Source organism: Trichechus manatus, unplaced genomic scaffold (assembly GCF_000243295.1).
Source record: "Trichechus manatus latirostris isolate Lorelei unplaced genomic scaffold, TriManLat1.0 scaffold00081, whole genome shotgun sequence".
Lineage (NCBI taxonomy): Eukaryota > Metazoa > Chordata > Mammalia > Sirenia > Trichechidae > Trichechus > Trichechus manatus.
This window is the reverse complement of record NW_004444017.1, coordinates 5,023,829-5,036,393: the sequence shown is the minus strand read 5'-3', so window position 1 is coordinate 5,036,393 and position 12,565 is coordinate 5,023,829.

Genomic DNA, 12,565 nt, shown 5'->3' with positions numbered 1-12,565 from the left:
CGATGTCACTGAATTGTACATGTAGAAACTTTTGAAACGGTGTAACTTTGGCTATGTATATTTTCACCAAAAAAAAAGGTCCTCAAGGTCGAGAAGGGAGAGTGTTGACACGTCGTGGGGTTGTTAACCAATGTCATAAAACAACATGTGTACTGACTGTTTAATAAGAAACTATTTGTTCTGTAAACCTTCATCTAAAGTAAAATAAAAAAAAAATTTAAAATTTAAAAAAAAAAGAAATGTTGCTATTCAGACACCAAGAGTGTGACCCAGTGGCCAGTGGCTAGAGTTTCTTAGCTGGAGAACCCAATAACACTTTACATTGACTATGCATGAGCTTCTTTGGCAAAACAGAACTTGGATGTGTATGTACCAAGTGATAAATGCACGACTTGGGTTTAGTCTAGTTTAACTTCTAGTTCCTCACTAGGCATAGGAAGCTCTAACTCTGTGTGGCTAGAGGTAGGAACTCAGTCCAGTTTTCTTTTGTCCTTGTGTTGGATTCCAATCCTGACATTGATCAGACCAGGGTGACCTGCTCTTCATAATGTGCCTGGAAAGAGGTGGCACTGTGTTACCTGCAGAGACCCTGCAAATACTCTTGGTGTTTATTTAGTTCAAGTTTCTAAAGCCTTATACTTTCTGCCACCAGTATATTCTGCCGTTGCTCTTTTGTTTTTATTCTCTGTCTCTGTTTCTCTCTCTTTTTCCTTCCCTTGGGCACAAATAAAAAATTTGAATAAATCATACATTTTAGTTTATATAGATCTTCATCATTGGTTGGTTTGGGCAAGGCCTTTTGTTATTTTGTTTACTTCCTCCCTTTCATGTCCATACCCCACTCTCATTTCCTTCCCTCCCAACAACTCCCCACAGCCATTCCATTGCATTCAATGTGTTCCTTTTTGTTTGTATGTGTTCTTATAAAATGTGTATTGTTTTGTGTACATAGATTTTTTTAAGTTGTATTGAGATATACATACACACAGTGAAGTATATGAAATCTTAAGTGCACAACTCAACGAATTTTATATATAACTCTATGTATATCTCAGTGTGTATTAACCCAACCCCCAGATCAAGATATAGAACATTGCAACACTTCAGAAGGCCTCTCATGCCCCTTCCCAGTCAAAACCAACCTCCAGAGATGGCCACTATTCTGATTCTTATCATCATAGATTACTTTCTTGAATTTCGTATAAATGGAGTTGTACTGTCGTTATAGTCTTTTTTTATCTGGATTTTTTTTCCTCATCATTGTGCTCATTCTTTTTTATTGCTGTATAATATTCAGGTACATGAACCTTTGAATAGTTGGACCTGTTAATGAACCTTGAGTTTTTTCCAAGCTTTTGACTATTATGAATAAAACTAGTACGAACATTTTGTACATGCCTGTTGGTGGGCATATGAGCTTATTTCTTTTACATATATACCCAAAAGGAGAACTGTGGGTTATAGGATGGTAGCATTTTTCCTTCTCTAACATGCTCCGTGTTGTGCCATTTTACACTTCCACCAGCAATGTATGTGAGTTCCAATTGATCCACTTCCTTGCCAACTTGTGGTATTGTCAATCTTTTATTCTGAACCATTCTGATTTTAGTCTGCCTTTTCCTGATAATGAGCGTTGTTGCACACATATGCTGTATGTGTTTATATTGGCTATTTGTATATGCTCTTGTTGAAGTACCTTTTCAAATTTTTTGCCTGTTTTTTGGATGGGTTATTTGTTCTTCCATATTGATTTGTGTGAGATCTTTATATAGTCTTATACAAGTTATTTATTGGCTATAGAGAGCAATACTTTCTTTTCAGTCCTTGATTGACCTTTTCCCTCTCTTACCAGTGTCTTTTTATCACAAATTTTCTTCATTTTAATGAAGTTCATGTTATACATTTTTTTCTTTTATGGTTAGTGCTTTTAGTATTTTAAGTTATCTTTGTCTAGCCCTGGGCAAGTATTTTTAATTTACATCAGTAGTATTGTGTTATGAATTTATTCTTTTTCTTTTTTCACTAAGTACTGTGTTACCTTGTATTGTATTACTGTGTTATTTCGTATTGCATTTTCACTAACTCTGTGTTAGTTTGTATTGCATTGCTGAGTGTGGGAACACTCTGCTCAATCCAGAAAACCAATAGCTATTTTATAAAAACTTTTTATTCTTAAACTTGATAACATGCAATGGTTTGTACAGAAGCTCAGTCTCCTCACACTTCACTAACTCCAGGATGTTACCCTTCACTCCTTTGTTGTGTTTCTCTTAAGCATCTCTGCCTTGAGGCTAAATGTTCTTATATTTATGCAGGAAAGCCAAGAGGAATGGCTCCCAGACACTGGTCAGTGCACTGGGGTCACCTGAAAAGACCTGGAGCCCCATATCTCAGAGGTCTGGATTCAGTAGGTCTGCGATAAGGCCTAGGATTATACATTTCCCATAAACTGCCTAGGTGATTCTGATATGCAACCAGGTTTCATTTACTTAATAAATATTTATTGAGCACTTACTGTATGCTTGGTACTGATCTAGGTGCTGGGAATAGTAGTGAAAAAAACAGATAAATATTCCACCCTCAAGGAGAGGAAGATGGCAGAGCTCTTAACTATGGTGTCACCGAGGCTCCAATATGCAAGGCAGACAAGTAAAATATGCAGGATGTTAGAGAGATGAAATTAAGCAGGGATGGGAAAGAGGAGATGCCAGAGGGGATTGCATGATTCTTTTATATGGTCACAGGGAAAGTCTCACTAAGGAGACAATTGAACAAAGACCTGAAGGAGTTTAGGGAGTGAGTCTATGGATACCCGGGGGAAGAGCATTCTAGGCAGAGGGAACTGACAATGCAAAGACTCTGAAGTAGGAGAGAGGTTGGCATGTCTGAGGGATGGTGAGGAGGGTGGCATGGTGGCCAGTCTGGCTGGAGCAGGTGAGTGAGGGGGAGCATAGTAGCCGAGGTGAGGGAGGCAAGGGCGTTGTAGATCACATGGAGATGTAGAGGTCAATGTACAGACTTCGGGTTGACTCTGAGAATGGGATTAAATTAAGTCATTAACGGGTGTTGAGTATTGTTCTAAGGGACTCTACCCTGGCCTCTGGCTGTAAGGTCAGTGGCCTCATTGGTCATATCTTCTGACCTGGTCTTGCTGACCACTCTGGTTACACTGACCATGGCCGTGCTCATCAGCCGTATGTCCCTTTACGTGTCACACTTTCCAGCCCACTCCAAGATGGAGAGATGACCCCTCCATCTCTCAGTACGCTGGGCATCATTATGCCGTTTGGCCAAGGAAGACAGCTCCTGGCAGAAACTGCGGAGGAAACAGTCTCCAAAGAACAGTATGCCCTTCTTCTACTGCTTCTTCTGTTTCCCTTTCAAACTCATCTTCATCTCCCAGGCTGGCGGGAGAAGACAAAAACTATTAGAGTTCCTATAAAACTGTTTTAGAACCCATTCAAACAACTGCTGTTGCTTTGCTCTTTAACTCTTACTACCTCATCACATATAGGTAGCACCTGGAGCATCAATTGTTATGCCAGAATATTCCTAAGACCTGTGATGAGGCCATTCAATGACTGGAGACAGGCCACATTCCAGACACTCCAGACACTGCTGGTTGTCCACTCAGTAATTGTCTACCACCCACCTTTCTCTATTCTATCAGACCTCAATTTTCAGGTATCCTTGGCGTGGCCATGTTCTTCTGGGGAAGTGGACCCCAGCCTCAGCTCAGTAAGGGAATCATGATTGGTTTGAGCACATCAAACCTGATTTAGTCATGCGCATGGCATGCAGACTGGCTGTGGAAAAGTGACAGGAAGTCTGCTGGGTGGCTTCTGCAGCAGATTTTCCTCACTGACACAATAAGAGACACACAGGTAGAATCAGTCCCTCTTCTCTCTGGAGATATTATTGCATCTGGGTGTAATGTCTGGAACAATGGCAGCCATCTTGTGATCATGAGGGGAGCTAACTTAAGGACAATCTAAAATACTGAGGAAGGCAGAGCAGAAAGATGGAAGGAACCTGGATCATTGATGACATCACTGAGGTGCTACATTAACCAACCCTGGAACCATCTGTCTCTGGGACTCTTATGTGAGATATTAAATTGTTCTTATTGCTTAAGTTAGTTGAGTAGTGGATTTCTGTTCATTTCAGCCAAAAGCACTAACTGATATCCAGTCTACTCCCACTACCCTTGACATATTTAGGACAGCTTCTGATGACTCTAAGTTCCCTGAAGGAAGGAGTTAGGCAGATTCTCCCCTCTACTCCTAGGACCACCGGATGTTCAGGATATACTTGGCTTACTGTCAGACTTAATCTGACTTCACAAGGGCATAAAGCAATTTATGTGAAGCAAAGACCTAGAGAGAATTAGCTTCTCCCTCTATGGGTCCCCCATACTCACCTCATGGGCTGGAATTTTATTTTGTATCTGCCTCCGTAGTGCCCCATGAGCTCCCCCACGGCAAGAAATAACCCATCATCCTATGCAGCTGTGAATTCTCAGGGCCCTGCACAGTACCAGGGGCATAGTAGGTGCTCAACAAAGGTTTGCTGAGTGTTGGCTGAAAAGAAATTGCGAAATAAGAAAAGAAAAGAGGCAAGCGTGCGGAGATAAAGAGGGATGTGGTGGAAGAGGATCTGAGAAGTGAACAGGTTTAGGGAAGTGGGAAAAAATGAGGAGTCAGTGTTCCAGAGGACAGTTTGCAGAGAAGGTGCATGGAGTGTGGCATCTCCGTGGGGGCAAATGGAGACCCCAGTGAAGGGATAAACCAAGGCTGTGAGACAGAAAGAATGGAGACCCCAAGGGACCCAGAGGCCAGTGGTCATGGACAAGTGAGCCTTTGAACAAACACATAATTATCAGTATGCCATCTGTTCTCCTGATTCCCTTCCTCCCCTCTGCTGCCATTCTCTTTTTTCCTTCTCTCTCTTTCTCCTTCTAAGGAAGAGAAATCAGGACATGACTTAGGCTTGGAGGCATGAACCTCTAGCTGAGTTTAGTTCTAGCTGCAGTTTCCAAAAATGCTTTGGGGAGTCATCAGAACCAATGCATGCCTTTTTGTTTCCTTACCTACACCACTTGTTTTGCTGCTCCAGAATAGTTGCTGACGCAAGCAGAGAAAAGACTGCACAGATGTCACCCACCCCCACCTCTAGGGATGCTGCTGCAGACAGCCTCCTACAGTGAGACTGGGCTTCCTGCGTCATGGACAACTGATCCGTGGACTGTGGCCACGGGTATAAGTATGACGACGAGGGCAATGACAGCCATGATGGCCATAGCATTTACTGAGTGCTCACCATGTTCCAGGCGGTGTGACAAGAATGTAGCACACATCATCTCAGTATTATTGCTCTTCACTCGATTGTGGTGAAATTGAGAGTTTGGTAATTTGGCCAAGATCACACCCTTAATAAATGGCAGGACCTAACCCCAAGGTTCTTGCACTTAGCCCCTGCATCTCCTTGTTGTCACTGTGTTGGAAGTTTGTTGTTATTTTTAGTTACTGTTAAGGAGGCCTCTGACTCATGGCGACTGCATGCACTACGGAATGAAATACTGACTGATCCTGTACCATCTCCATGATTAGTTGTGGATTGGAGTGTTGTGACCCTTGGAAGTAGATTGCCAGGCCTTTCTTCCTAGTCTGTCTTCGTCCGGAAGCTCTGCTGAAGCTTGTTCGGCATCATAGCAACACACAAGCCTCCACTGACTGACGAGTGGTGGCTGTGCATGAGGTGCCTTGGTCAGAAATTGAACCTGGGTATCCCACACGGAGGGCCAGAATTCTACCACCGAATCGCCAATGTCTCTGTTGGAAGTTTGTTGTTGTGTGTGGTCCAGTGGATTCTAACTCATAGCAACCCTATATGACAAAGTAGAACTGCTGTAATCTTTACGGGAGCAGATCACTAGATCTTTTCTCCCATGGAGCCTCTGGGTGAGTTCGAACTGCTAACCTTTCCAACCTCTTGATTAGCAAGTGCTTAACCACTGGGGCACCAGGGCTCCTTGTTGGAAGTTTAATCACCACTAATTCCTTATCTTTCAAACTAAGATGCCATCCCCTTAGTGCTAACTTCTTTAGAAATCCTTCTTGAGCCCTTTCTTCTAATGCCTTATGAAGCTAAAAGGATCCTTATGAAACTAGAAGCATTCTTTTCTGATTCCCATTGTATTCTGAAATTGTCTATAAGTCCTTCTCCCATTCTTCCTTGACTCTTACTGTCTGCATGTTGATTTTATCCCCTGTCTTACCTTTGAGGGTAAGGACCACAATCCCCACCTCCATCTCCCCCACAGTGCCTGACACAGAGAGGCATCCACAAATGTTTGTAGAATTGAAATGAATCATCCCACTAGTGTTACCCACATGAGTTCAGAAAGCTTGGGGCCTGGTCTTGGCTCTTTCATTAATGGGGGTGTGACACCGAGAAAGTTACCCCCTTCCAGCCCTCAATTCTGTTATCTGAAAAAATGAGGGGTTAGACTTAGATGTTTCCAGAGGCACCTTCAAGCACTATCATGGAGTGGCTCTAAGTCTCATTTGCCACTTGACATTGTGTGACTTTGTTTCCCCAAGGTAGAGACAAGAGCCCACTCCTGTCCCGTGCACACAGCCTCCCAACGCTCTGAAATGTGCCCGCAGACTTAGTGAACTGGAACATCATCCCAACCAAGGAAAGACGTGGGACCCTCCCACTGAGAGCTGACCAACCAATGGGGTGAGTGTTCATTAATGAGGGCAGGGCCGCAATGATCCTATTCACAAAACGTTGATACCTAACTCAATTTCATTACTAAAGCACATTGACAAACTTTTGCATTACTTGTGTATTTCTGTCCCCAGGATGAGGTAGATGAGATCTTATTCATTTCCATGGGATTCGAGTCACAGCATCAGTGCACTTTGTAAGGCAGTGTTCTCTTGCAGGTTGCTTCAAGGAAGCCCTGCACGTCTGACCTGGGTTCCTAGCTGGTCTCCTCAATTTGTTTTGCCCTGAATAATGCTTACCCTGGATGTTATCCACCAGTAATAGGCATTCCACAGGCCCTTTCTGGCCTTTCCAGAATGTTGTCCTTGGGAAGCTCAGAGCAGCAATTTCTGAACAAGCCACCAGCCTGGACCAGGCAGCCTTCACAGAACCTGGCCTGGTTTTCCAAGGAAATATTCCGTTTCCTGCGGGGGGCAGCCCCTCTCCAAGTCCTAATTGCTCTTGGTTCCACTCCTCTAGCCTGCTGCAACCTCTGGGGCTTAGCACTGGGTGCTACTAGCTGTACATTGCTATGATTCAGCACCTGTTTCCAACACCTCACTCTAGCTGGCATGGGCCCTGGTATTTTTAACGTCAGGGCTGAGTGTGTTTTGAGCACCACACTGCCAGGATAGAGCTGAACGATTCTAAATTTAAGCTCATGTAATTTTTCAGACACAGGCAGTGGTGTGGCCTGTGGGATTTATTTCCATTCCAATCTTGGCTGCCTGGCCAGGTACTCATTCCAACACTCCTGGAGCTGGGGCGGGGTGGGGGAGATTGGACACCTGCTGGCTTCAAGGCTTGCAGCTGATCTTTCCTGATGGCTGTGGTACAGGCTTAAGCTGAATTAGGGAGCAAAAGGCAGGCAATTGGGAATTCTGATTTCCAAGGAAAATTCCCAAGATTCCTTTTCCCTCCATCCTGCCCTGCTGGGGGCACCGAGAGGCCTCTCCTTTTGCTCTCCCCCTTTTCCTCCTCAGCCCAGCCTTACTGCTCAGTTACAGCCCCTTGTCTTGTCCTGAAAGGGCTGGAAATACTATAAGTGGAAGTGACATGGAGGCCAATCTTTCTAGGGAGAAGATCCCACTGGAGGGAGTCACCTCCAGAAGACAATGAGGTATTATCCAAGGGGAACTGAAGTAGTTTACACTTTTCCATATGGAAAGGGATCCCTGGGAACTCTGCCTCTTGGCCTGACATGGTGGGAATCCCCAAGACCATTTTGCTGTCAACCAGCTGACCTCAGCTCCCAACCCTTATCCTTCAACCCTTATCTCCTTTGATAAGCCTTTTGCACTGTGTATCCCTGAGGCCCATCTTTTTGTTCCCCCTCTATATTTTATTTATTTTATTGTTGTTGCTGGGAATATACACAGCAAAACATACACCAATTCAACAGTTTCTACATGTACCATTTAGTGACATTGATTACATTCTTCAAGTTGTGCAACCATTCTCATCCGCCTTTTTTGAGTTGTTCCTCCCCGATTAACATAAACTCACTCTCCCCTCAGGTTCCTATCTAATCTTTCAAGTTGCTGTTGTCAATTTGATCCCATATATGTAGTTCTTAAAGAGCATAATACTCAAGGCAGGCCTTTTTACTAGTTAAGCTAAAGTATTGTTCTGTTTTAAGATGACTTCAGTGGATATTTTTGGTTTAAGGTTTAAAGATTATCTCAGGGCAATAGTTTCAGGGGTTCATCCACCCTCCATGGCTCCAGAAAGTCAAGAATCTATGAGGATTTGAAACTCTGTTCTGCATTTCCCCCCTTTTGATCAGGATTCTCCTATGGAATCTTTGATCAAAATATTCGCTAACGGTAGCCAGATACCATCTACTTCTTCTGCTTTCATGGCAAAGGAGGCAGTTGTTCTTGGAGGCAATTAACCACACATTCCATCTCCTCCTCCTGTTCCTGGCTTTCCTGCTACCTCTGTTGCTCCAGGTGAGTAGAAACCAATTGTTGTGCCTTAGATGGCCGCTTGTAAACTTTTAAGACCCCTGGCACTACACAATGAACTAGGAGGTAGAACAGAAACTCCAAACACATTATTAGGCCAATTAACTGGAGTATCCCATGAAACCATGACCCTAAACCTCCAAACCAGGGAACCAAATCCCATGAGGTATTTGTTTGTACATAAGCAGCCTCAGCAGCTACTCTTTTTTTTTTTGTCATTGTTGTAAATGTATCTATCACACAACTTTTGTCAATTCAACTTTTTAAAGGTGTACAACTTACTGACAGCAATTACCATAAATGACTATGCAACCCTACCCTTAATCAATTCGATTTTTCCATCATCGTTAACCCCCATTTTCACCCTCCCTCCTGCCCCTGGTAACCACTAATAAACTTTGGTCTCTGTGCATTTGCCTTTTCTTGTCTTTTTATATAAGTGAAGTCATACAATATTTGTCCTTTCGTGATTGGCTTATTTCAAGTAGCATAATGTCTTCAAGCTCCATCCATACTGTAGCATGTATCAAGACTTCATTTCTCCTTCTGGCTGAGTAGTATTCTATTGTATGTATGTACCACATTTTGTTTATCCATTCATCTCCTGATGGGCATTTAGGATATTTCCACCTTTTGCTATTGTGAATAGTGCTGCAGTGAACATTTGGTGTACACACCTCCTTTTGAGCCTCTGCTTTCAAGTCCTTTGGAATTTATGGGTCATGTGGTAGTTCTATTTTTAGTTTTATGAGGAACCGCGACACTCTTTTCCACGATGGTTATACCATTTTGCATTCCCACCAGCAAGGGCTATGGGTTCCAATTTCCCTACATCTTCACTAACATTTATTATTTTCTGTTCTTTTTTGTTTTTGTTTTTTTATCTTAACCATTCCAGTGGGAGTGAAATGGTATCTTACTGTGGTTTTGATTTGCTTCTCTCTGAAGGCTAATGATGCTGAGCACCTTTTCATGTGTTTGGTGACCATTTGAATGTCCTCTTTGGTGGCAATGTGACACCTATTCAATGAAATGTCTATTCAAGTTCTTTGTCCATTTTATATTGGGTTGTCTTTTTGTTGTTCAATTGTTGACATTTTATATATATTTTAGTTATTAAATTCTTGTCCAATATATGGTTTCTGAAGATGTTCTCCCAGTCAGTAGCTTGTCTTCACTTTTTTGGTAAAGCCTTTTAAACAAAAGTTTTAAATTTTTATGAGGTCCCATTTATTCATTTTGTCTTTTGCTGTTTGTACTTTTGTTATTATATCAGATAATCCACTGTTGAAAGCTAGGCCTAACAGTACTGCCCCTACTTGTTCTTCTAAGAATTTTATGGTTTTAGTTTGCACATTTAGGTCTTTCATCCATTTTGAATTTCTTTTTGTGTATGGTGTGAGGCATAGATCCTGTTTCATTTTTCTGCATCTGGAAATCTACTTTTCCCAGTACCATTTATTGAATAGACTCTTCTTTCCCCCATTGAATGGACTTAGCACCCTTGTCAAAAATCAGTTGACCACAGATGTGTGGGTTTATTTCTGGACCAGGACCCATCTTGATATACAGCTTAACTGTATTGTTACGTGTATGGAATTTGAATTCATCTGTGTGGGCTGCATGCATGTGCTTGAATTGCTACTGTGTGTGTTTCTGTGTATATGTATGTGTGTGCATGTGTGTCTGTGTGTGTGTGTTTACTGCTTCTACCCCATAACTGCTAAGCCCACTACGCTCCTGAGATTGGCATCTTGCTTCTCCCAAAACGGATTCACATGTCTCCATATGCCTAGAAGATCACAATCCCACATCTATCATCTTACATGATGCTCTCACTCAACTCTTTATCTGGATATGAAAACTAAGAAATACAATGTTGCATAGGTGATTAGTATCAGGACTTGGATGTGGGTTTGATGACGGGGTCTCGGTAGTCCTCATCTGTATGTCCACAGCAAAGGTGCTGTCTGTTTGGATGGCGATTGGGCTCTAGCATGGAGTAATGTCACATTGCCACACTGCCTCAGTTTCTCTGTCTGTAAGTGGGGTCCTGGGCCCACCCAGTGACGTGTCAGAGCCTCCAGCACATGATCCTGGCATCTGGCAAACCCTCATGTATTAGTGAAATGAGGGGATTCCTGGTTTATCAGCTGGTGTCTCTTAGTGCTCCCTGTGGTCTTCCCTCTCAGAGCCTGTTGTCTGAATCTCCCCTGAGGCCTCTCCCCACTCCCCCTGGGCTGTGAGCTGAAGGAGACACAGAGAGCTGTGGAAATTCACCAGAACTCCTTTTTACCACCAAGTCCTACCCCTAGCTCCTAAAGTCCCCTCAAGGCTCTCCTCTTTGAGTTTCTTCTTGCCTCAGACTTTCTCAGCTTCCTTCTCCCTCCCTGTTGTGTCCCATCCCCCCACCCAAACACACACACACACACACACACACATTTCCTCTAATAAATTATCTTCAAAGTATTTATAGATGCAGCAGGCCCCGAGGGAGCCTCTCCTTGGCAGACAGCCTCTGTGTGCAGCCTGCAGCCTCTAACCAACTTGGTGCACTCTCTCTGGGGGCTTTCATGTTTGTCAGACCCTTCAGGCAGAAGGGACAAGTCGGAGGCCTGATGTCCCAGGGCAACAGCATCAGCAAATCTAGGCTGACACTCCTATTTATCACCTGAATCCATGAGATGGTTCTTTGAGAGGTGAAAGCTCTGTGTGTTTGGAGGTGGAGGACACATATATTAAGGTTCAGACCACATTATTTGTTTAAGGGTCTTATTTCTCCCTTCCTCCTCTCTTGTTAAAAGTAAAAATTGGCCAGGCCATGATTAAAGGCATTAGAAATCTGAAAATTTACGTTCCTTTTCAAAGCTCTAGAATCCAGCCAGAACTAGTATTTTGTAGCAATGGATGTTTTATAAAATGGGAAGCAGCCTCTGGGAGACAAAGTAGGGAGTCCAAAGTCCTGGTTCCACCCAGGCCAGCTTTGGATGCTGTCATGGATTGAATTGTGTCCCCCAAAAAATGTGGGTAGCAACTTGGCTAGGTCATGATTCCTAGTATTGTATGATTGTGTTATCTGATGTGATTTCCTTATGTGTTGTAAACTCTACCACTATGATGAGATTATATGTGATCTCCTCATGTGTTGTAAATTCTGTCACTGTGATTAGGTTTTACTGATGAGGCTGACAAGATTAGTGTCTTAATGCAACCTCTTTTGAGATATAAGAGAGAGAAGTGAGCAGAGACACATGGGAATCTCATACCACCAAGAAAGCAGTGCCGGGAGCAGAGCACGTCCTTTGGACCTGAGGTTCCTGTGCAGAGAAGCTCCCAGACCAAAGGAAGACTGATGACACAGACCTTTCTCCAGAGCCAACGGAGAAAGCGTTCCCCTGGAGCTGACACCCTGAATTTGGACTTATAGCCTACTGGACTGTGAGAGAATACACTTCTCTTTGCTAAAATCATCCACTTGTGGTATTTCTGTTACAGCAGCACTAGATGACTGAGACAGATGCCCTTTGTCATTTCCTATGTGTCATCTGAAGATGAAATGAGTCATCCAAGACACCTGAGGCTTTGTTTGCACAATGAAAGGAAAACAAATGTCTTTGCATGTCTAGTTCAGTGGTTTCCACACTGAGCATGAAGTCCTGGCAGCTCTGAAGAACCTGTTCAAAGGCCCTGTAGAGGGTGGTAGGATGAATAGAAGGATTTGGCCCAAACCCCCTACCTCACCCCCAACCAGAGTAACTCTACTTTCAGTCACTCACTCATTCTGCAAGTAATTACCTACTTCTGCTATTTTAGGCTGGGTTCTC